Source organism: Protopterus annectens, chromosome 2.part2, assembly GCF_019279795.1.
Source record: "Protopterus annectens isolate FY-2018-M chromosome 2.part2, PAN1.0, whole genome shotgun sequence".
Lineage (NCBI taxonomy): Eukaryota > Metazoa > Chordata > Ceratodontiformes > Protopteridae > Protopterus > Protopterus annectens.
Window position 1 is genome coordinate 463,433,414 of NC_056730.1, and position 26,950 is coordinate 463,460,363.

The following is a 26,950-nucleotide window of genomic DNA, read 5'->3' on the forward strand; positions in this document are numbered from 1 at the left end:
TTCACCTAGAAGTAATATTCCCTGCTGAAAGCTGATTATTTCTCCTAAAATTTCTTTAAGCTCCAAGATAGGAGTTGTATGTGGAACATGAGTACATGCCAGTGTAATCCTTCTCATCCCTTGGCAGTTGCCCATTACTCCTACAAATCTGCCATTATTATTTTTTTCCATCTTCTATAACTGATGGAGCTCCTCTGGCAAATAATATAAGTAGTCCTCTTTTCCTTTACCTCTGATACTCTGCAGAATATCCATCCTGAAATCCTTTCTTTATCAAATTCACAAGCTTGTTTCTTTCCAAATGTGTCTCATGTAGTATTACTATTTGCACTCTGCTTTTCTTGATGTAATTAAATATTCTTTCCTTTTTATTTATACCTGTAAAACCATTAATATTTGGTAGGGTGGCACTGTGAGACTGGGAGGTTGACATAATGGTTAAGGTGTTTACCTTACACACACAAGGTACAGGGTTTGATTCTGACATGGGATAATTGGCTGGGCTTAAAATGGCCCACAAGGGCATTTAGCCTAGTACTAATGTATGAACCTATAAACATATAATACAGAAAAAGTCACCATTATGGTAAGACATCATTTTTTCCACCTATTATGCATGGCAGTTTTTTCAACATTTTCAAATTCCAACTTTCATGATACATGCACCCATTAATGTTGGACAGGTTAATACTTTATACATTTATTTCCTTATCATCAAGACTGGAACCCATACCACATTTTACAAGACTTTTTGTTTTAATAAAAACCTTCAAAGAAAAAAACAAACACTTCCCAGAACCTTTTAACTTAATACAAACACGCATAACTACTTCCACCTTCAAATAATGAAGTTTAACCCTCCTAAAAGGGACAACCGTGCCAAACAGAGAGATGCTAATACAGGGCCTAGTTAACTTCAAATTGAGGTTATCCATGCTAAAATAAGAAGTTATGTACTCACCATAACGTTCCATCTGAGTAGGTAAACTTCATTTGTCAGTAACCTATGGGATTCGGATCCGACTTCGGATCCGAGCCAGCAGTTTTCAACAGCTTTAGATCCGAGCTCCAAGCTCCTCCCCCTACCCATAATCCCCTGCCAACCCTGACTGACCTCAGATCAAGTTTGCCCAAAAGCAGATACTGCCCGAAGACTAATACTTTCAAGATAAGAGGGTAACACCCATGGACCTGAGTATGAAAACATTCATAAGTGAGGGGGCAGGAGGGAGGGATGGTTGCTGACAAATGAAGCTTACCTACTCAAATGGAATGTTATGGTGAGTACATAACTTCTTAATCTGAAGTAGTTAACTTAATTTGTGCAGCAACCTATGGGACAGAGTCCCCAGCTACCCGAACCTTGGGCGGCCTTCATGGAAGGATGTTACGGAGCACTGCAGAGCCAAAGGATGCTCTCCCTCTGGAGATAATGTCCAATTTATAGTGATGGATAAAGGTATGAGATGAAGCCCAAGTGGCTGCTGAACAAATATCATCCAAAGGGACTCTAGCTCTAAAAGCTGCAGAGGTAGACATAGACCGAGTAGAGTGGGCATGGACTCCCTGAGGTGCGGGCCTGCCAGAACTTTCATATGCTAAAAGGATACACTGCTAGATCCAGCTAGTTAAACTAGAGAGGGTTTTTACAAAAAGGGACCTGTAAACACACACAACCAAAAAACAGAAGAAAGGAGAGAAAAAAAGGTAATTTTTTTTCCTCACAAAAGTCTCGAAGGCTTGGAGCTGTAGATCAAGCTGCTGTTGGATAACCGCGGCAAACTAGATCTGAGGCCAGTCAGGGTTGGCAGGGGATTATGGGTAGAGGGTGGAGCTTGGAGCTCAGATTTAAAGCTGTTGAAAACTGCCGGCTCGGATCCGAGGTCGGATCCGAATCCCATAGGTTGCTGCACAAATGAAGTTAACTACTTCAGATCATATGTTATTGCTTGTGCTTCTATTTACACTAGTTGCTGTCTGTTCTTTCTTTATCTTTATTCCTCCTTCCCCAGATGTGAAAATTGCTTGCATACTTTAGCCATGAAGAAAAAAGAAGTTATGTACTCAGCATAACGTTCCGTCTTATTGTTGATTTTTCATCTCTTGTCATATATGGGTCCAGATCTGATCCATAGGATCCAACTCAACCATTACTAAGCTCGTGGCAACCAAAAAGTTCTTGGATACCTCCCCTTACCTACAATCCGTCTCGTCCTGTTACCTCAGATCTTGTTTGCTAGAATTATCCTCATAAAAAAATAACTGAACTTTAAGGTTGAAAAAAAAAAAAAAAAAAAAAAAGGAGACCACTTCTGCAGTACTGGAGATAATGAAAATGGTCAGAATTTTCCTTCCCATTCAACCAGAAAAAACAAAGGAAGGGGGCTGGATGGAGGGAATGTGAGGAGAGATGAAAAAATTGACAATACAGATGGAACTTTATGGAGAGTACATTACTTCTTTATCTGATACTGTCAACTTTCCATCTTGTCCTCATATATGGAACCCAGTCCCCAGCTATCTTTATCCCGGGCGGACTCATGGGAGTATGTTTCTCAGAACCATTGAGCCAAAGAGGCTCTGCCCCTAGAGACCAAATCCAACTTGTAATGAGTGATAAAGATATGATGATTTGCCCATGTGGCCGCTGAACAAATCACATCTACGGATGCATTAGTCTGAAAGACTGTGGATGTGGCCACGGCCCTGGTTGAGTGAGCTTGAACAGGTTTGGAAGGATTTACACCTTTTGTGGTGTGAATAAAATAAATGCAGTCAGAGAGCCATTTTTGATAAAGTAACTTTTTCAATACCGGTAGGCTTTCCTAGTGCCTGCAAAGGCAATAAACAAATGACTTGCTTTCCAAAACTCTTTAGTCCTATGCAAACAGGAACGTAACTGTCTATGGACATCCAAAAAATGTAGAACATATTTGCCTTTGTTGCTGAAGTTAGGAAAGAAAATAGGCAAATGTATGGTCTGATTAATATTTGTTTGTGAAACAACTTTGGGCAGAAAAGAGGGGATGGCATGCACAGAGAATCTGTCTTTATGAAAAATAAGACTAGGAAGACAGTGCCTGAATTTCTGATATTCATCTTGCAGATTTAATAGCCACTAGAAAGATAGTTTAGTCTTCCAAGATAGAAACTTAATATCACAAGTTGCTGCAGGTTCAAATGGGGGCTGAACAATTAGACGTACTACGCAAATTAAGTTCCCATGGGGAAGAGGGATCCTTGTGAGGATGTCTTAACAATACAGTCCCTTTTAAGAAGGCTTTGCAAAGTTATCCTTCCCAATGTGAAAATCTGAAACAGCTGGTTATACCTTAATTATAATTATACCTTAATTGTAGAGGCAGCTGCTCCATTATTGAAAAGGCGGGCTAAGAATTCTAGAACATAGTGAATAGGTGCTGTGAGGGGATGTACATTATGCTGTTGAAGCCAAATTACAAACCTCTTCCATTTACTCCTATAAAGTGTTTGAGTGGATGAATTATGAGAGGACATCAAAATAAGACAGACCGGTGAGGAGAGCATAGATTGTATGGCAATCAACTGAACTGGAGGAACCAAGCCATCAGTTTGCGGTTGTGAAGGTTGGGGTGAATCATTCTGTCGGGTGTGACAGAAGGTATGGAACAGGTTCCAGAATCCAGGGCTCCTTCTGTAGATGAGGCCAACGGAAGGGAAATCAGATTTGTCAAGGCCATTATGGGGTAATGAGGATTTAATTTTCTATTAAAACTGTTGTCTATATGAAGGAATTTGGGAATCAAGGGAATGGGGGAAAGGCATACAATAAATTGGGAGGCTAATCGTGTATGAGAGCATCCCTCGGGGACTCCCCAGGTGGGGGGATTAGGGTGAAGTAGCTGGTGCATTTGTTGTTTAGGGGAGATGCAAAGAGGTCACAGCAAGGCTGGCCTCATCTTCAGAAAATGTCCTCTGCTACTGCCTGGTTGAGGGACCATTTGTGAGGCATGAGAATGGATCTGCTCAACTTGTCCACTATCACAATGGACTTTCCTGGAATGTGCATTGCTATAAGAAAGTGGTTGGATGAGATCACCCATTGCCACACTCTGAGTGCTTCTTGACACAGAGGGTATGATCTGGTTCCTCCTTGCTTGTTTATGTACCAGACCACCAACATGTTGTCTGATTGAGTCACCACTGTTCCCAGAGGAAGAGCTGTCTGAAATGCCTCCAACGCTAGAAGCACTCTCCTCATCTCCAGGAAGTTTATGTGCAGATTGGCCTCATCTTCAGGCCAGGTTCCTTGGACTGTCTTCCCCAGATAACAGCCCCCACTCACCCTATGTAAGAAGCATACGTAGTCACCGTGGCCTGTGGCTGAGGGGGAACAAAGTCCAACCTTGGGGGGGGGGTTGCTATCATCTGAGTGGTGTCCAGAAGTGCTCCTATGAACTCTAGTGTTTGAGAATAGTCCAGGTGAGATATTTGTTAATTTATGGTTATGACTAGTTCTGTACAGATTTGAAGAACACAGTCTCTTGCATGGATAAGTAGATGCCTGGTCCGGGCAGATAGGAGCCAGTAATCTAAATAAGGAAACATCCGGAATCCTTGTCATTTCAGGTGAGCTGTAACCACTGCCATTCATTTGCTGAACACTCTTGGAGTGGTAGTGAGACCAAAGGGCAGCACTCTGAACTGGTAATGACTGGCTCCCAGCTGGAAGCATAGGTACATTCTGGAACATCTGTCCATTTTTATATGATAGTATGCATCATGAAGATGTATAGAGCACACCCTATCGTCCTGTTCCAGGAAAGAAAGTATGGACTGCACAGTGACCATTCGGAACTTTCAACATCAAACTGACTTGTTTAATCTGTTGAGATCCAGAACTGGTCTCCAGTTCTCTGTTTTCTTTGGAACCAAAAAGAACCTTCAGTAAGGTCCAAATCCTCTCTGGTTTCTGAGGACCTCTTGGATGACTCTTTTTCCAGCAGTTTCTGAATCTGAATGACTGCTTGATCCCTTTGACTGGGTGGAATGTCTGGGATTTTTCTGTTGGGGGGCTTGTTGACAGAAGGGAATTTGGTAACCACTGGATATTATTCTCTGCACCCACATATTGGAAGTTATCTTTTGCCAGGCTCTCCAGTGCAGGGACAGTCAACCCCTGATTGCCTCCGGAGGTGGACAATTGGGCCTCTTTTCAGGAGCACTGAAAGGGTTTCACAAAGAAAGACTTCTGGGACCCGTGGTTCTACGAGCCTCCTCTGCCACGAGGGTGGCGTCTTCCATTATTGCTCCCCTTCTGCCTCTGGGGGAAAACTCTCCATGTGTGTCCTGGGAAGGCCACGGAGACTTTTTGAACCACATTTTCCCACTACCTCTCTAACCTTTAGGGTAAGATCTCTGAAAAGCAGAATAGCGTATGCCCATGGCAGAAAGAGTCTTACCTTCTTTTTCACACCTGGATAGCATATCATTGACCTTGGGACCAAAAAGAGATGAGCCATCAAATGGGGCATTGACAGATGAAGACTTAAAAGGCTCCACAAAATCGCATAGGCGCATCCAGGCATGCCTTATATTAGAAATGCCGGAACCCGCCTCTCTACTTGTTCTTTCAACTGCATGAGCGATGAGCCTTGTGGAAGAGTTAGCTACAGAGTGTAGGGTCGTTAACTGGGAAAGCACCTTTTCTCTTGATCTCTCAGCTACTGCTCCTTCAATGGTATCTGACAGTTCTTTGATCAAATCCTTTTGCAATCTGGTGAAATGGGAAAGGTAATTCAGCGATCGCAAGGCAAAGGTCACTGAAGAAAACACTTCCTGCATCTATCCATTGTCCTGGAATCCTTATTAAGAGGATAAATAGTGGAACTCTCCTCTGAAAGTTCCTTCTTGGTCACCACTCCCATGACCATGGGATCTACTGCAACCCCTTTTCTCCAGATGGCCTTGTCAGCTGGAGCGGTAATTATTTTGTTCGGTCTCCTGAGGATAGATTCGATGGAATCTGGGGTCTCCCATGCCTGCTGGGAGATCAAACCTATGAGCTCATCAGTGGGAGGAGTCTCCCAGGAGGTAGATGTTCGGGAACCAAAGGCCGACAGGTACACTGACTCCTCAGGTGAAGGATTATCTGGACTGCAAGACACCTTTCTGCTTTAGAATCTCCCCAATGGAAATAAGGTGACCGTGGGGCTCCTTCTCCCACATCGAGGTTGGAGTCCTCTGTGGCTATCTCCTCCATGGAGTCTAAATGCTTTCTCTTGCAAAGTTTCTTCTGAGGGACCTCCTCAGTGGGGTGCTCTGGGGAGGTATCGGAAGAGGCAGGGGTACCCAGATGGGTATCCTTGCACCTGAGGTCCTGTGGTCCCTGTGGAACGTCCTGGTCAGAAAATGTGTGCAGGGAACATTGGAGGGCTTGAGGATCTGAGGAAGCAGGTGGCTTTCTAGATGCGGTGGCAGCTACAGCCCTCTCCAAAGCCCCAAAGACTGACCACTCCTGAGTGAAGGAGGACCCCGGCTCCAACAAGCCATGCTTGTGGGACATGGTTCTCTTCAGCCCAGAAGACAAATTCACCCAGGGTAGGAGCTGGAGATGAGCTCACCTGCTCAGAAGACCCGAGAAGCATCGACTGCTCTGAAGCCCCAGAAGCTGAGAGCACTCATGGTCCGAGAAGTTGGCTTTGGCTCCAGGAACTCTTCAGCTCTGAAAAGGCAGAGGATCTCCAAGCAGCAGTCTGATTCGAGGAAAGAGGCATCTTCAGACACGAACTGAAAGGCACTGGGTGTATCGGATCCAATGACTCTGAAGCTTTTTCTGAAACTGGAGGAGGAGTAAGTGGCGGATTATACAACTTGGAGAGACCTAGAACCATCTGGATCGAAGCTGAGGGAGGCTTAGTGATGCCCTGCGCCCACAAGATCTTCTGTGCCACTCGTTCCACGTCTTCTTCAGTAAGGCTCCTGGTTGAATGGGAAGAGGATGTTGATGGGAATTTAGGTTTACTTAAAAACAGGGATGGTATACTCGAAGGAAAAGGATCGATGATGGAGAGTACTGTGTCCTTGGAAGTGTCATGATTGGCTTAAAGGGACTTGTTGCTGGATTCAACATCAACAGACCTGATCTATCCTTATCTGACAGACCTGGAGCCGAAGAAGCTGTATCCAGTTTAGAAATGCTCAGAGCCGAAGGCTCCGGCCGAGTCAGAGATTCAGAAGGTTTTGGAGTTTTAGTTGTCTGCTCTGAAGGGTCTGCTGGAGCCGAGGGAGGCCTCTTCTTTCCTCTGTCACCACTCTTGGAGGAAAGGGAAGAAGCTGGGCCCGAATTAACCAGTTGTGATTTACGGGATGTCACCAGTTTGGGGTGACCACCAAAAATAGCCTCCTCAAACGCATATGGCAGCATGCCCCTCAAAAGGAGCTTATTCTTCCTTACAAACAAAGCTCTGTGATTGAAGGAATGGCAGATAGTACAATCTTCTTGTAGATGGAGCACAATCTTCTAGTAGATGGTGGGGCCCTAGACATTAAACACACATGGAGTGTGAGTCACTGAAGGGAATTTTATGACTGCACTTTGTCCACTTCTTGAATCCTGCTGGTTTATCTTGCTTCTCCGCCATAAGAAAATATAAGGCTGAAAAAGACACTCACATACACACAAATACACACGGACACGTTAAAGGGCACACCAAAAGACAGAGAAAGGAAAGTTTTAAATATATATATATATATATATATATATATATATATATATATATATATATACATACACACGCACACACACACGCACACACACACACACACACACACACACACACACACACGCACACACACACACACACACACACACACACACACACACACACACACACACACACACACACACAGACACACACACACACACACACACACACAGTGGATATAAAAAGTGTACACACCCCTGTTAAAATGCCAGGTTTTTGTGATATAAAAAATGAGATCACAATAAATCATTTCAAAACTTTTCCCACCTTTAATGTGATCTACAACCTGTACAATTCATTTGAAAAATAAACAAATCTGTTAGGGGAAAAATATATAAAAATAAAAAATGTACAATAAGCTGGTTGCATAAGTGTGCACACCCTTAAACTAATACTTTGTTGAAGCACCTTTTGATTTAATTACAACATTCAGTCTTCTTGGGTACACACACCTGCCATCAATTAAAGCAACTCTGATTAATCCCAATTAAAGTTCAGCTGTCCCAGAAGGATTTTCCTGACATTTACTCAGTTACCTGCTACAGCAAAAGCCATGGTTCGCAGAGAGCTTACAAAGCATCAAAGGGATCTCATCGTTGAAAGGTATCAGTCCGGAGAAGAGTACAAAAAAATTTCCACAGCATTGGATATACCATGGAACATAATGAGGATGGTCATCAAAAAGTGGAGAAAATATGGGACAACAGTGATTTTGCAAAAAACTGGATCTGCCTCCAAAACTGATGAAAAGACAAGATGAAAATTGGTCAGGGAGGCTGCCAAGAGACCTTCAGCAACACTGAAGGCACTGCAGGAATCTCTGGCAAGTACTGGTTGTGTACTACATGTGACAACAATCTTCCGTACTCTCCATATGTCTGGACTTTGGGGTAGGGTTGCAAGACATAAGCCTTTTCTTCAACAGAAAAACATCCAGCCCTGGCTAAAATTTGCAAAAACAATACATCAAGTCTCTCAAAAGCATGTGGGAAAATGTGTTATGGTCTGATGAGACCAAGGTTGAACTTTTTGGCCACAATTCCAAAAGGTACGTTTGGCGCAAAAGCAACACTTTGCATCACCAAAAGAATACCATCCCCAGGGTGAAGCATGGTGGTGGCAGTATCATGCTTTGGGGTTGCTTTTCTTCAGTTGGAACTGGGGCTTTAGTCAAGGTGGAGGAAATTATGAACAGTTCCAAATACCAGTCAGTTTTGGCCAAAAACCTTCAGGCATCTGCTAGAAAGATGAAGATGAAGAGGAATTTCACCTATCAACACTACAATGACCCCAAACATACATCCAAATCAACAAAAGAATGGCTTCACCAGAAGAAAATTTAAGTTTTGGAATGGCCCAGCCACAGCCAGACCTAAATCCAATAGAAAATCTGTGGGGGAGACCTGAAGATGACTGTGCACAAGTGATGCCCTTGCAATCTGACAGATTTGGAGTACTTTTGCAAGAAAGACTGGGCAAATATTGCCAAGTCAAGATGTGCCATGCTGATAGACTCCTACCCAAGAAGACTGAATGTTGTAATTAAATCAAAAGGTGCTTCAACAAAGTATTAGTTTAAGGGTGTGCACACTCATGCAACCAGCTTATTTACGTTTTTTATTGTTTATATTTTTTCCCCTAACAGATTTGTTTGTATTTTTAATTGTACTGTACAGTTACAGGTCACATTAAACATGGGAAAAGTTTTGAAATGATTTACTTTGGTCTCATTTTTTATATCACAAAAACCCGACATTTTAACAGGGGTCTGTACACTTTTTATATCCACTGTATATATATATATATATATATATATATATATATATATATATATATATATATATATATATATAGATATACACACACACACATATATATATATATATATATATATATATATATATATATATATATATATATATATATATATATCCATATATATCCATACAGGGAAAACGAACAAACTACTAACAATAGTAGTTAAGAATACATTTAAAGGTAAAGGAGAGTGGTGTGGGGAAGTAACCTATAAAAAACAGTTACTAGCAGGAAAAAAGGGAGAGAGATGGAGAGAAAGTGAAAGTGACCGAATAAAAAAGCAGTTCCTGTTGAAAAAGGGTTTCAGAGACAAGGGGGAGATACAAAAAGGCAAAAACTATAAAGAAATAAGAGGACAGAAATAACATATAATAATATAACCTGAAAATCCAAGAGCTAGCTGGTCGGACCACAACTTCACAAAGCGGCAAATGAGACCTGAGGTAACAGGGAGAGATGCACTGTGGGTAAGAGGATGTATCCAAGAACTTTTTGTTACCACAAGCTTAGTAATGACAGAGTCAGATCCGATGGACTGGATCTGAACCCATATGTGAGGACGAGATGAAAAATTGACAATATCAGATCTAGTTTTCTGCTTTTTATTGCCCTGTTATCAGTTTGCTTCCATGGAAAAGTGAGAGAAAAAAAATAAAAGAAGTCCTCTGCTGCAGCCTGAAAGACAAGCTGAAACATTAATTGGTAAAGGAAAACATTACTTTCAGTGTCTTCAAATGTACTTGTTTCCACTTAAAATTTAAGACTAACCCAGTGACCTTAAACATTCACCTATGCAGAAGTAAGAGAAAACATATCAGCTCTACGTATATTATGATCTGTGTACTTTTACACCGATGTCAACAAATCAAGATTACAGCCTATTAACTTCAACATGCTTTTGTTTAACTTTTTTTCTCTTGTTGCACTGTAATGCCTACATTTCTTAATATGAAAAAACAAGAAAGAAAGAAAAAGAGGAAGAAAAAAATCAGTTTATATCACATATAAGACCAACTAAAATACTTTACTTTAAAATATGCAATTGATATGGTGAAAAGTTTCATACAAACAGTCAAGAAAAACATGCTTACTTACAGTTACCTTTTTCCTTCCTTCCTCTCAGATTCCTTCAAAACATTAATGGCATGAAGTGAGGCAAGTACCTTTCAGTTTAAGACAATTTTAACAAAGTCAACAAAAGTCCACTCTTACACTAATTCTTATACAGCCATATTTCACAATTATTTGCTTTGCAGTCTCACATTTACTCACTAATTTCCATGTTGTTGGTCTTCTTCCTGTTCATCTCCATCTCCCAACTCCAGACTATGGTTCAATTCTACAGTGCTCCAATATTTCTGGTCAGCTCCTGTGCTTGTCTCTCTCTCTCTCTCTCTCTCTCTCTCTCTCTCTGTCACGCATTTTTCTTTGAACAGTGGAAAATGTTTCACTGGCAAAGACACTCAATGTGTTTTATTATCAGAAGAATGAGAAGCAGAGTCCCCTTCTGTATGATGCCTCATTTCTCATTGAACAAACTTTTGCATTTCCTCCTTAGTTTGTTCTGCAGCAAAGAATGACTTTGATCCTCCAGGAAAAAAAATATTCTGAAAACAGCTGGATACAACAGCTTGAATCTCACACCTGCCTCCCAACATTCCTTGATTACTGGAATAAATTTGTTTCTCTTTTGCCTGGTGTAAAGTTAATACTCATTTTCCACAAACACTCTACTGTCTCCAACTTTTAATACTTTGCCCTTTTGCCACAGTTTTAGCAGAATCAACTCTATCTGCTTTTAGGTTTGGATCTTTACTAATAAAGGTCTTGGCTGCTTTCTCATGTCCATATTTGGAACATACACATGGTGTACCCTTTCAGGTAACAGGTCCTGCTATGGAATACCAGTCCAGATGCTTATTTGTGCCTTTATAAAAATTAATACAGTCTGTTCCTTCTAGAGCACCCCAGCACTATCAGGTTATACCTCATGTCATGCGTTCCAGCCCCAAAATCCGGACCGAACCACAAAAGGAGGGGGAGTATCCATATTCATAAAGGATACCCACACCTCCAGGTTAGTGGCAACGCACGAAGCATCGGAGACCATCCAGGTGCAATTAACCATAGGTAAAACTGCCCTACAGTTTGTAGCATGCTACAGACCACCTTCTCAAACTCAGGAAACCCACACAGCCTTCCTGAAGACACTGGAGAGTATGAATGTCTCTCCAAACACCATCATATTGGGTGACTTCAACTACCCAAACATAGACTGGGAACATTACTCAAGCCCCAACACCCTAGCCCAAAGGTTCCTGGAGTTCATAAACTCAAATGCTATGGAACAACTAGTCACCATTCCCACAAGAGGAGAAAATATACTAGACCTGATCATCACAAACATGGGGACAAAATGCTCCACACCGAAGTATATCCCTCATTGGTGAGATCAGACCATAAATTAATCTCATTGGAGATCCACATCCCGCCCCACCCCCAGCAAAAGACCACAGTGAAGAACTTCTCAAAAGCAAACTTCACACTTCTTAAGACTGGAGTGGTATCCTTCAAGGCCCCGAGCCAGTGGAAACCACAACCCACGCTGCTGAAACCCTTACAAATGCCTTCTACGAGCACCTCCAGGAATGTATGGATCAAGCAATCCCTAATAAAATCAAGACCCTTTCCACCAAAGGCAGGCGCCGGTCTGGTGGACCCCAGCCATAAACAAACTCTACAACAAGAGGAGAAAGCTACTACATGACAGAGCAAAATCCCTAAAAGGGAAGGCATCTCTGATCAATACTAGCAAAAAACTACGATCACTCATAAAATCATCCAAGGCCAACTTTGAGAGAAAATCGCTAATGACACAAAAGACAATCATAAGGCCTTCTTTAGCTATGTTAGAAACCTGGGTGGAAACTCCCAGATATGCTCAGAATTAGTCCAAAATGATAAAAAAATCACTGAACCCACAGACATTGCCAACATACTGGCAGACAGGTTCAGTGCAAATTTCTCCCCTCCCTCCCCCAAAAGGAGAAATATCTATCCCACCAGAGTCTAGCCTCCCAAACATCTCAGATGCCCAGGTGAGAGCTGCTCTCTCTAAAGCAAAAACACAGCATCAATGGGACCGGACGGTGTCCCCGGCTGTGTGCTACACGAACTCAATGAGGAACTAAACCCACACATAAGGCTGCTGTTTAATCTTAGCCTTACTACAGGATACGCACTCCAAAGAATGGCGTGACGGCAACTGCGGTCCCACTCCACAAAGGCGGTGCTTCTACGGACCCTGAAATTACCGCCCCATAAGCTTGACGAGCCTTGTCTGCAAAGCTATGGAGAGGATCATAATGGAACTCATAAATAAAGACATTGGGGACCTACAGACACTGGATCCTACCCAATTTGGCTTTGTCAAGGGCAGATCCTGCCTCTTGAACTTGGTCGACTTTTTCAAACAGTCACTAAGGCCATTGATGAGGGTAAGGCAGTTCACACAGCCTACCTTGACCTAGCAAAAGCATTCGACACAATACCCCACTCGGGCATCATAGAAAAGCTCACCAGCTTAGATGTAAACCCATATGTCACAAGATGGGTTGCAAACTGGCTCAAGGACAGAACACACAGGGTTAGAGTTGCTGGTGCCATGTCAGACTCTAAGCCGGTCACGAGCGGTGTCCCACAGGGCTCAGTCCTGGGCCCCTCTTGTTCGGCATTTATTTTTCTGAAGTGCAGGCAAACATAGGGGATTGTGGCTGACAAAATTTGCAGATGACTGCAAACTGGGCACCATAATTGACACTCCATCAGACACAGACATCCTCCAGAGAGGTCTCATAGAAATGGATAACTGGTGCCAGAGCCATGGCCTTAAGCTAAATGCCAAAAATGTATAGTCATACCCTTTGGGAAAAACAAGGTAACCCCTAATTACCACATAGGTGGTAATCCATTAAACACGGAAGAAGTTATCAGGGACCTGGGGACCCAAGTTGACAGTAACCTCTCTTTTGACACTCACATTGCCAAAGTGGTTAGGAAGACCTTCTACATTGCCCACCTGATCATGAAGGGATTCACATCCAGATCAGGAGAGGTCATTGTACTCCTGTACTCTTCACTTATCAGACCAATGATTGAGTACAACGCCCCATTCGGAATGTACCTTACCCGACACCAGCAGCAGTTGGAAAGACCCCAAAAGTTCCTCACCAAAAGGATAAAGGGGCTCAAACATATGTCATACGATGCCCGACTGAAGAAACTGCAGATCTATTCAGTCGCATACCGTCTGCTCAGAGGTGATCTGTGCCTGACATATAAGGCCATGTCCAACCCGGAATTAATGGACATGCTCCACCTCAAAAAATCCAAATCCACCAGAGCCACGAGAGCAAGAGACTTAAACCTCAACACGGATATAAATAGGACGTGCTGGAGGGACAGATTCATCACCCAGAGACTCCCTACACTATGGAACAGAATCCCAGTCCATGTGAGGCAGAGCCCCTCACTGACTCTGCTCAAGAGAAATCTTGACGAGTGGATGGGAGATCGTAGGTTTACCTCAGGAGTCATCTCTGTGTCACTGCTGGACAGAGGCACAGCAAACTAATGGGTATAGTATTCTCATCCTAAGGGGTGGTGAAAGCCACACACACTCTGGCTAGGCTTATAAATGCCCTAGGGCAGATAGCCTAGTATGAACCTATGAACCAGAAAATCTCAAGAGTTTACCTACATGCCCTGTCCTCTAATTCTGCCATTTTTTGAAACATCTCTTCTTCAGCAGTATCATACCCTTCCACCCTTTTCTTCATTTCCACCTCTGATTTTTGGAATTTTATCAGCTCATCTAAGCTTCTTCCATTTTTCCAGCTTGTTGTTATTCAAGTCACTATACTCCTTCAGTGTTTTATTTTAATCATCTCTAAGCACATTTCAGTTATTTTTCCCCTAGATTACCAGAAGCCATGTCTTGCACAAAAGGTAGAGCTTGAGCTGCTTTTACCTGAACAGCTGCAAGATTCTTCTCAGTCAGTGTTTTTTCTTCACCTTTTCTAGCCGATTTTCTTTCAGACTCTCTTCCTTTCTAGGCATCCTGGCAGTGTACTTACTAACCAGTAACTGAATTTTACTCAAATTGACAGTATCTCTGGCTGCAGTTTCTCAGTTTCTGTTTTCACACTAGAAGACCTGAAGTCAAGCTGCTGATCAATGTGCAGCCATCCTGGAAGTCTGCCTGTTTCCAATCATGAGGAATTTTCCCACATTTACACAACCTAGTGAATAACATATATAATGGTACTGTAAGTTCTTGCTGAAGTCTTCTCACATCATTTATACTAATTCTGCCCCTTCCCTGTGCTTTGTTTGGATCCATTTTGCATAGTTCTTTTTCAATATAATCTGATTTCAGTATCTGTGGTTAACTGGATGTGACTATGACAACTCTTCACCCCTTTTGTGGAGCCAAACTGTTCTGTATAATGTTTTTAAATATATCTACAATTTGCTGTGTCTGAAAATAAATTTCAGAATCTAGACACTGTTTATCACTTGGCATGTCTTTACTCCTTCCATATGCTATGTATCTAAAAAATGGTTTTCTGTTATGCACCATATCTTTAGATAAATTTTCTTCAAAATTTTCTTGATCTTGTTTAATTTGCCTGCCCAGCTTGTTTATTTCAGTTTTTAAAGTTGAAGTTCAACCTGTTTTCCATTTCTTACTTTTTTTCTCTCACCTTAATCAAGTATGCCTAGATCCTGATGTTAAACATTTATTTTTATTTTTTTTTCCATTCAAACAATTTCTCTTTAAAATCTTACACCTTACTGCTGCGTTTTTCCTGCTGAACACAACACTCCAGTTAGTTTTACATAGTGACTGTTTCGCTTTCATATAAACTCTTATTAATCTTATGTGTATTGGTATAGATTTCAGTTTGGCAGAATTATCTAGCAACAAATTAACCTTTATAACCCCATGGTCACTGCACCTCAACGGTGGAAAAACTTTATATGAAGTAAAAAGAAGTTATGTACTCACCATAACATTCCATCTGTGTTGTCTATTTTCATTCTTCTTCAACTGATGGGTTCAGATCCAACTAGGCCATTGCTAAAGCTCGTGGCAGCCTAGAACTCTCAAGCTTCTCCCTTACCCGCAATGCACCAACCCCAATTACCTCAGAGCTTTTTGCTGCCTTAGTGAAAGGTAAAGACAGAAATGATAATGAAGAAGACTATGTCCAGAGTTATACACGTAAATGTTTAGGACACACTTGTCCTATACATATTCATTCTTCCAGAAGTTTTAAAGGATGGGGACTGGTGGGCGGGTAGTTGAGGAAGAATGAAAATGGACAACACAGATAAAGAAGTCATGTACTCACCATAACGTTCCATGTTTGTAGTCCATCTCGCCCTTCATTCTTACATATGGGTTGAGAGCCGATCCTCGGCTCCGACTCAGCCGATTACAAAGCTCGAAGTCTCTCAGTTGGCTCGTGGCAAGCTAGGTATCCCATAGTGCACTAGTAAAAATCCCAAGATCTTGTTTGCTGCTGTCTAAAAAATGATAGAAGGTATTTCCACAAGGAACAACAAAGATGAAAAGTCTCCACCCTACAGAAGATAGATACTATCTTGTCTCCAGGTCCTCCAAGGATACATGGATGGGGGTAGGTGGGTGGGTTCGTAAGAATGAAGGGCAAGATGGACTACAAACATGGAACGTTATGGTGAGTACATAACTTCTTTATGTTCTGTAGTCCTATCTCGCCTTCATTCTTACATATGGGACAGTGCCCCTAGCACCTTTTTCCCAGGTGGCTCACAGGAATATACTCCTAAGAACCATGGAACCAAAGGAGGCTCTACCCCTGGAGGCCAAATCCAACCTGTAATGAGTAATAAAAGTATGAGGGGTAGCCCAGGTTGCTGCTGCACATATAATGTCAATTGGGACTCTAGCTTGAAAGGCAGCAGATGTAGATATGGATCTGGTAGAATGTGCTTTAATTTTAAATGGGAGTTCTTCACCATTGGAAGAGTAAAAAAAAAAAGATATACAATTTGAAATCCAATTTGATAGTTATCTTAGAGACTGGCATACCTCTTCTTTTCTCAGAAAAAGATACAAACAACTGGTCTGATCTCCTAAGCTCCTTGGTTCTATGTATATAGAACCTTAACTGTCTGTAAACATCAAGTTGATGAAACTTATATTTTGCTCTGTTTGAATGATTAGGAAAAAAGACTGGCAGTTCAATATTTTGATTCAAATTAGATTGAGAGCAAACCTTGGGGATGATGGACGGATTTGTACGAATGGAAACTCTCTCTCTATGAAAGGTCAAATAAGGAGGTTTGACTGACAGTGCTTGTAACTCTGACACTCTTCTGGCGGATGTAATGGCTACTAGAAAAATGGTCTTCCATGAAAGGAACTTTAATTCACAAGTATGTGCAGGTTCAAAAGGTGGAGATGTAAGTTTGGACAGAACAAAATTTAGATCTCAGGGAGATACAGTTTCCTGAAAGGGAGGTCTCAGCAAGGTAGTGCCTTTTAAAAACGATTTACACAATCTGTGAGCCATAAGATTAGGTTTGTGTTGTCCCAAATGAAAATTGGAGATGGCTGCCAATTGAACTTTGATTGTAGCAGCAGCTTATCCCTGATGAAAAAGTTCGGTTAGGAATTCTAACACCAAGGGAATGGAGGCTGTGTAAGGTTCTATGCTTTTTTCTCGTGCCCAGATAGAAAATCTTTTCCATTTGCTACCGTATAATTTTCTCGTAGAAGGCTTGTGAAAAGACATGAGGATACGTGTAACTGCAGGGAAGAAATCATGAAGCCTGACAAGGGATGGAAGTGGAGCAGCCACGCTGTCAAGTTGAGGGTGTGGAGAAAGGGGTGGAAGGTGCCTGATGTGTGTGTCAGAAGGTCTGGTACTGGGTCCAGAGTCCATGGATTATCCAGAAGGTAAGGCCCGAGAAAGGGGAACCAAATCTGATGAAGCCAGTAAGGAGTGATAAGAATCATTCTGCTTCCCAAGGTCTTTGCTTTCTGGATCACTTTCGATATTAGCGGAAAGGGAGGAAAGGCATAAAGAAGTCCCGAGGGCCAATTGTGGACAAGTGTGTCTCTCAGTGTCTCCCCTGGGGGGGGGGTAAGGGAGAAGTAGCTGCTGCATTTGGCATTGATTGGGCTGGCAAACAGATCGTAGCAAGGCTGTCCCCATTTGCGGAAAATCTGTTCCGCGACTTTCTGATTCAGAAACCACTCGTGAGGCATCAATATTGTCCTGCTGAGCTTGTCAGCTATCACATTGGCTGTCCCCGGGATATGCGTTGCAATAGAAAGCGTTGGGAAGATATCGCCCACTGCCAAACATAAACAGCCTCTCAACATAGGGAGGTAGGATCTGGTTCCTCCTTGTTTGTTTATATACCATACCACTGACATATTGTCTGTTGGATTGCTATTGTCCCTAGAGGAAGAGAGTCATGAAGTGCTTGCAATGCTATTAGCACTGCTCGCATTTCTAGGATAATGATATGCAAGTGAGCCTCGTCTTCTTGCCATGTGCCTTGGACTGTTCCTGCCTAGATAATGCCCCCCCCCACCCTATCTGGGAGGCATCCGTGGTTGCAGTAGCAACGGGCTGGCGAGGAATAAATGGTGTCCCTACCGTTAGTTGATTGGACTGGAACCACCAACGAAGGTCCTTTCTGCAAGATTCCATTATCAAAATAGGATGAGACAGAGGCAGTTGTTGAAGACACCACTTGGAAAAGAGTAGCCACTGAAGGATTCTCATATGTAGTCTGGCTAGTGGAACTAGAGTTATAGTAGAGGCCATGGTTCCTAGAAGTTTGAGCCCTGTCTTGGCTTTGACTTTGTGTTGAGGAAGTAGACTGTTTATCTGTTGTCTTAGATTTTGTATTCTGTCTGCAGGAAGGCGAGTCATCATGGCAACTGTGTCTATTTCTGCACCTATAAAAGTCACATATTGAAAGGGTGACAAGGCATACTTTTCCCAATTTATAGTAGTCCCTAGCTGAGTGCAGACTTGGATGGTTGAATCCCTGGCTTTTAGAAGAAGGTGCCTGGTGGTGGCAGTCAGGAGCCAGTCATCCAGGTACGGAAACACTTGGAATCCAAGACATCCCAAGTGAGTTGTTACTACCGCCATGCATTTGGTGAACACCCTGGGGGCTGAGGTGAGAACAAAGGGCAGAGCATGAAATTGGTAATGACTGTCTCCCAGCAGGAAGCGTAAATGACTCCTTGATGCTCAGTCCATTTTTATGTGGTAGTACATATCTTGGAGGTCTATGGAGCACATCCAACTGTCTTTCCCTAACAGAGGGAGTATAGACTGCAGTGTTACCATTCGGAACTTGGACTTCTTCACTGATTTGTTTAATTTGCTGAGATCCAAAATGGCTCTCCAGTCCCCTTTGTTTTGGCACTAAAAAGAATCTGGAGTAAGTTCCGAATCCTATCTGGTCTGCGGGGATGGTTTGGATGATTCTCTTATGAAGCAACTTTTGGACTTCTATAGTTGCTTGATCCCTATGATTGGGTGGAACATCTGGGATTTTCTTGGTGGGATGAGGTGGAAAAGAGAAGGGTATGGAGTATCCTCTGGAAATTATTCTTTGTACCCACTTGTCTTGGGTGATGTCGTGCCAGGCTTCTGGATACAAAGATAAGCCACCCGCGACACGCTCCAGAGAAGCACAGTCAGGCCCCACTTCAGGAGTGCTGATAGGGACGTCCACGAAAGGAAACACAGCCACCCTGATTTTGCAGACCACCCTTTGCCTCTAGGGTGATGTCTACCATCACTTCCTCCTCCTCTGCCTCTGAAGGAGGAATCACCTTGTGCGTCTGGGAAAAATCTCTGAGATTTCTTGAACCACATTTTCCCGCCTCTCTAACCTTTCGGGTATAGTCTAGAAGGGACGGAAAAACGTACTCCCACAGTGCAATTATTATTTGTTTGTAATGTTGGGTATAACCTCATTGTTTACGGTAATCTCCAACGAAGATGGTGTACAAGCTATTAGAGAAGTGAGACTTTTGAACATCCCATCACTAAGGTAAATTATAATTTCAAGCTGACAGCAAGCTGCACCACTGTCAATGTGGTCTATTTAGCTACCTGTGTGTCATGTCCCTCATTTTATGTGGGTAAAACCACTAGAAAATTGAAGGAGCGCATTACAGAACACAAATCAGATATAAGTAGGGGAAATGAGAATAATCCATTATGTAAGCACATACTGTGCACTGATATTTCCTATAAATTTAAGTTCAGGGCAATAGATATAGTATATAAATCCATTAGGAGAGTGGACCTAAACAATGTGCTTGAAATTAAAGAATATGAGTGGATTTTACGTTTGATGGCTGAGCCCCCCCCCCCCCCCCCGGTCTAAACAGTGCTGTATCTCTAAAATCTATTTTAGTTAAAATGCAACAGAATAAACTTTGATTTTTAACTTTTATCTACTTTAAGTAACTTTTTAATGTTTTAATTGTTGCTCTATCACATGCTTGGCTGGCTGTAATCATGTGATGGATTTTGTGTTCCTATTTAAAGTCTTAATTGTTGATGTAATGTGTTTCAGTATTGAGGAAGGGTGTGGACCCGAAAGCTTTAATTCTTTATTAAAGGTTTTTTCTCTTGACGTTGGATTTTCCTTCTTACAGCAAGAATTTTGTTGTTTCTTCTGTTTTCTCTACTCAAGCAGAAATTATCGGAGAGGAGCCAATCCACTTTAATTTATGCCTCCGATTCCTCATATATTCTTCTAATCAACCTTATAATTGTATCAGGGAAAGCAAATGCTCCCATTGCCCTGCTCATGAAGTCCCTGTCTACTCTGTCAAAAGTTTTCTCTGCATCAAGACCCACCAATAAAAGAGGTATTTTCTTACACTCTGCTTCCCTCTAGATCATCAATCTTCTGTTAATATTGTCAAATGTTTGCCTCCACTCCACAAAACCACACTGATCCATATCTATAAATCTTGGTATCACTTTTGCCATTCTTTTAGCCATTATAGTCAAACACTTTATAATCATGGTTTTGTATTGAAACGGGCCTGTATGAAACTGGATCCGATGGATCTTTACCTTCTTTAGTCATTACTGTTACTAGCGCCTTCTTCCAGGATGCTGGTACTTCTCCTCCACCTAAAATACTGTTAAACAAAATCTTCCAGTTTTTTCCCTCCTATCTTCCACAGGAATGCCATCTATTCCTGGGGACTTTCCTGTAGATTGGTTATACATAGCCATTTTCATCTCATCCCTTCCTCTCCTGTTAGTAATGGAGCCTCATCTACCTTTAACTTTGGCATATTTAACTGTTCCATAAACATTTCCATTTGTACCTTTCTTGATTTCCATATTTCTCTGCTTTGTACAAATTTTCATAAAATTTCCAAAATCTTTCTTGTACTTTTACAGGGTCTCCTGTTATCAAAGTCAAAGTAAACTTTAGTGTCGATCAGATATACACAGCAGTGCAAGCTGAACGAAATTACGTTGATTTGGTCCCTGCGCAAGATATAACAATGAACACATAGTTTGAATGACAAGTAAGACTAATGTACATACAGTAATAATTAAAATATTAGCAACACAATAACTTACCACAACTGGACAAGAAGACATTAGACAGTATTATATTAGTAGGTATTGCAAAAATATGACTTCACATTGTGATTGCTTAGAATAGCGCACTTCATCAGATGTAGTATGATATATACTGATGTTCATATTGCACATGATCTTCCTTGTTATAGGCTGCCTAAGCTTGGTGACTGCACTTTTCATTTTCTGTTGTCTGAGTTGCTGTGCTAAAAGTTTTTGTGCTCTAGAATTACTATAAAAAAAACTGTTGCTTAACAGCAATCTTTCTAAACTCGTGCACATTATTGAGGTAATCCCTTATTTTCTGTTTAGCATTCCGCAGTTGCTCCTTTTCTTGTTCTAAGAGATATCCCCTATTTTGCAATACTTTTAACATGTCAATCCCTTTAAATAATTCTTGTTACTATTTAACCATATCTCCCTTTCTTTTATTTCCAACTTAGTTTTAAACTCCATTTTAATTTTATCCCACTCCTTAGCTATGTTTTCAGAAGATAATTCTATCTTCTCTAGTAGCTCCTGAATTAATTCCACAACCCATTCCTTAAATTCCTCTCTTTTCAGACGATAAGTGGGAAAGTGCCAGTATCTCATTTTTATTTCATTACCTTGAGTTTTTTTTTTTTTTTTAGTTATTATTGGGGCATGATCTGAAATAGTAATTGGGTGTGTTTCAAGACCTTCAATTAAATGCACATGTTCCTGTGAGATATAAAATCTATCTAGCCTAGCCTAGTTTTTTTATCTCAGTGAGTAATATGTAAATACACTACAAACTCCTAGTACTAAATCCACATCTTCCATGCCAAACATTTTCATAAAATGTCTAAAAAATCTACCCTCCTTTGTTATATTTTCCCTTTTAGGCCCCCCCAGACACATCTTCACTGTTGCAAATCAAATTCCCGTCTCCACCTACAAGTAATATTCCTTGCTGAAGGTTGATTATTTCTACCAGAATTTTCTTAAGCTACATTATAGCAGTTTTAGGGAGGATGTAAATGCAAGCCAGTATAATCCTCCTCCCTAGCCAGTAGCCCCTTAGTACTATGTATCTTCCATTATTAGCTTTTTTTCTCTTCTATCTCTATTGGAGCTCCTCTTACAATTAATATAAGTACTCCTCTTTTCCTTTGCCCCTGATATTCCGCTGAATAACCATCCTGATAACCTTTCTTTATCAAATTCACATGTTCAGTTATTTCCAGGTGTGTCGCCTGCTGCATAGCTATTTGCACTCTACATTTTAATACAGTTCAATACTCTTTCTTTTTTATTTTTATCTTTAAGACTATTCAAACTGAAAGACATTACAGAAACCATCATTTTCGTATATAGTAATTATTACCACAGTTTACATATAACTGCTCTTTTGCTAAATGTCTAGTTCCAACTTTTATATTACATGTATATACTGTTTGGCAGGTTGGTCTTTTATACAGCTGTTTCGTGTCATATCCATCTGTGCCTATGTCACATCTTACATAACATTTTGGTTTTTTGAAAGCCCTGAAACAGAACAAACCCCAGCCAAAAAACCCTCCCAAAACCTACAAACTTAACAACAACACACAAAACTATGTACATCTTCAAATATTGACATTTTTGCTTCTTAATAAGAACATAAGTTCTAAGTTGATAGCTACACAGACGGGGTAAAGTTATCCAAAAAAAAAAGTTAGTCACGCTAAGACCCATGGTACAGCATGTGCTATTAGTATGTGCTATTTGATTTTGTATATCTTTATAACTCTCCCAGTTGAGAAAACACTTGAATGCTTTCAGTAAACACTTTCTCCAAGCCATTTCTCTTTATTAAACTGTCTTCTAGTGACATGCAACCAGACACAAAACTGCTAAGAGTACCTTGTTTATCAGAAAAAAAAACTTGCAATATTCAATATTCTTTTTCATTTACATGCTTTTTACTGGATAACACTTAGGGTTTTTACCCAGTCATTTTCCTATGCAAGCATGGGAAAAAGAACACTGTTTTTTCTTTTGTCATACTCTCTTAACCAGACCCTTCCCCTCTACCCATCTTCTCCCCTCCTCATTTTTATTATTGCAGTGCCTACACTTCTCAAGACTGAACAAAGAACAAGAGAAGAAGGGTGAATAAGAAAAAGCAAAAGCACCTATTTATATTAGTATCACCACTGCATTTAAAAAAAAAATGAGAAAACTTTACTTTAAGTCTAGCTAGTAATGTATTATCTTTACAACTGTCACACTTGGGGAAACCCAATTGTTTTCACGGAACATTGTGTCCTAGTCAATTTCTCTGTTCTTTTTTATTATTTTCCCTCAGCCAATCCCCTTCTACCAGACTATTTCCAGTTTCTCTTTATCAGATTGTCTCCAAGGTGGCATGAAGACCAGCTGCAGAAATGCAGCTTACTGTGTGTGTGTGTGTGTGTGTGTGTGTGTGTGTGTGTGTGTGTATATATATATATATATATATATATATATATATATATATATATATATATATATGCAAGTGATAGAAAAAAAAGCCTTATAATATTCATTATTCTTTTTCATTTACTTGTTCTCTGTCTTAAAGCAAAGGTCCTTAATCGGTCATTTCCCCATGCAAGAATGGAAAAAAGCACATTAACTTGAACTCTGTCATGTCTCAATTACCCTTAACCAGGTTCCCTTTTTCTTTTTTTATTAATCATTACATTGGCTATGTCTCCCAAAACTGCCCAAGAAGAAAAAGAGAAAAGGGGAAAAAAATAAAAACACCTGTTTACAATCCCCATTGCACCCAAAAATAGCATGCAAAGAAAACCATGCAACACAGATACAGTACTATTAAGAAAATAAAGTGTTTTCTTTACTTAAAGTTAGCGTTCTCCCCTCTCTTCCCCTTCCCAAAGCATTTTTCAAAATATTAATGACATGAAGTAGGGCATATATTTTAGAGTCCCCAACTCGGCAAACAAATTTTGAAGAAGTCCAATATTTCTAGATTTTCTTGTGCTGTTATAGTTCATAAATATAATTATTGCATTGTAATCCCAACTTAAGTTACAGATTTTTTTACTGTTCTTCGCCATCATCCAAATTTAGTCTCTGCTTCAATTTCAATGTACTCTTGGTTCTTCTGGTCAACCCTCATGCTCCCTTCCTTCTCTGCAACATTTTCCATTGAAATACTGGAAAAGGTTTCACAGGTGCAGTCTCTCTGTGGTCTTTATTACAAGAGAAACAAGAAGCCGAATCTCCTTCTGTTTCTCAGCTCAGTTTTTGTTGGACAAACTTGTATTTCCTCTTTAGCATGCACTTTATCAAAACATTATTTTGTCCCTCCAAAGAAGAATACCTTGAAGACAGCTAGATACAGCAGTTTGAATCTCACACCAGTATCTCGACATTCTCTGAATACAGGAATGAATTTACTTCCTTTTTGCCTGGTGTACAATGAGTAATCATTCTCCACAAACATTCTGCTGTCTCCTACTTTTAGTATTTTGTCCTTCTGCCACAGTTTTGACAAAAGCAATGCTTTCTGCTGGTAGGACTGCATCCTTACTATTAAAGGTCTAGGTTGCTTTCTTATAGCTAGATGTGGAGCCATGGTTGCCAGATTTCCAACTGGCCAGGTAGGGACAAAGTGAAGACTAAAAAAAAAAGGTCTTCCACGCTAGGTCTTTCATCAGAGTTCCACATTAAACAAAAGTAGCTCTGTGTTTATTTATTTTTTTTTTTGATTGGCCCGGGCCAATCAAAAATAAATAAACACGGAGCTACTTCTGTTTAATGCGAAACATCGCAGTTCCGCATTAAACAGAAGTAGCTCTGTTTTGCGATTTTTTGATTGGCCCGCAATCAAAAATTGCTAAACACGGAGCTACTTCTGTTTAACTCGGATCATCGCAGTTCCACATTAAACAGAAGTAGCTCTGTTTTTGCGATTTTTTGATTGGCCCATATACCAGTACATGGGCCAATCAAAAATTGCTGAACTTGGAGCTACTTCTGTTTAATACGGAACATCGCAGTTCCGCATTAAACAGAAGAAGCTCTGTTTTCAATTTTTTTGATTGGCCTGTATACCGGTATACGGGCCAATCAAAAATCGCTAAACACGGAGCTACTTCTGTTTAATGCGGAACTGCGATGTTCCGCATTAAACATAAGAAGCTCCGTGTTTAGCGATTTTTGATTGGCCCGTATGCCTGTATACGGGCCAATCAAAAAAAAAAAAAAAAAAAACACAAAGCGGAGGCTGCCTGGGATTTAAACCAGCAGTGTGGGACTCGGGATCAGGCTGCTGATCTCGGGACAGTCCCGCCCAAATAGGGACATCTGGCAACCCTGTTTGGAGCATACACACAATGTGCCCATTCAACTAATAATTCCTGCTGTGGAATACCAGTCCAGTTGCTTATTTGTGCTTTTATAAATTGAATGCAGTCTGTTCCTTCCAGTATCTCTGGTATAGCTGAAAATCTCAAGTTTTCTCTACATGCTCTATCCTCTAATTCTATTATTTTTTTAAACATCTCTTCCTGAGCAGTCTGATATTCAGCCAGCCTTTTTTTCATTTCAATCTCCGATTTTTGCAGCTTTATCATGTCATCTGAATATCTGTTTAAAGCTTCTTCCATTTGTTCCAGCTTTTTGTTGTTTGTGTTGATATACTCTACTAATGTTTTGTTTATTTTAGCTAGGTCTGTATGTAGTTGTCTTATATGATCTTGCAGGTTACTGGAAGTCATGTCTGAAGGTTGCATTACTTTTTGCTGAACAGCTGCAGAACTCTCCCTAGTCAGTGTTTCTTCCTCACTTTTTGTAGTTGATTTTTTTCCAGATATCCTGTATTTCTTTACTCCTGGCATCCAGGCAGTGTACTTGCTAGCCAGTTACTGAAATTCACCCATAAACACAAGTCTACTGGCCTTTTCTGCTGAGTTCCTGTTTTCACACTGGGGGTGCTAGAAACAAGCTGTTTCTCAGTGTACAGCCATCCTGAAACCCTCTTGCAATGGTAGTTTTCATACGGAGAATTCCTCCTATAAAATCCAGGCTCTGGGTAGGTTGTAGATGTGATTTCTTGCAGTTTATGGTTATTCCCAGAAAAGAACAAGTCTGGAGAACTTCGTCCTTTGCCAATATGAGTTGATGCCTGGTCAGAGCGGATATGAGTCAGTTGTCTAGGTATGGAAACACTCTGAATCCCTGTAGTCTGAGTTGAACTACTACTACTGCCATTCATTTGGTAAATACCCTGGGAGCTGTGGTGAGTCCAAAGGGCAGTACTCTGAATTGGTAACGACTGGCTCCAAGCCAGAAACATAAATACCTTCTGGATTGTCTGTTCATCTTTATATGATAGTAGGCATCCTGAAGGTCTACTGAGCACATTCAGTCGTCCTTGCCCAAAAAAAGGCATGACCATCCGAAACTTGGTTCTTTGAACTGTCTTGTTTAGTCTGGTGAGATCCAGAACTGATCTCCAGTCCCATGTTTTCTCTGGCACTAAAAGGACCTTGAGTAAGTTCCAGATTCTATCTGGTCTGGCAGGACCTCTTGGATGACTCTTTTTTCTTACAGTTTATGTATTTGAATCTCTACTTGTTCTCTATGACTGGGTGGAACATCAGGGATTTTTCTTGAGATTGGAGGTAGAAGGGAAAAGGGTATTATATATCCTCTGGAAATAATCCTCTCTGCACCCAA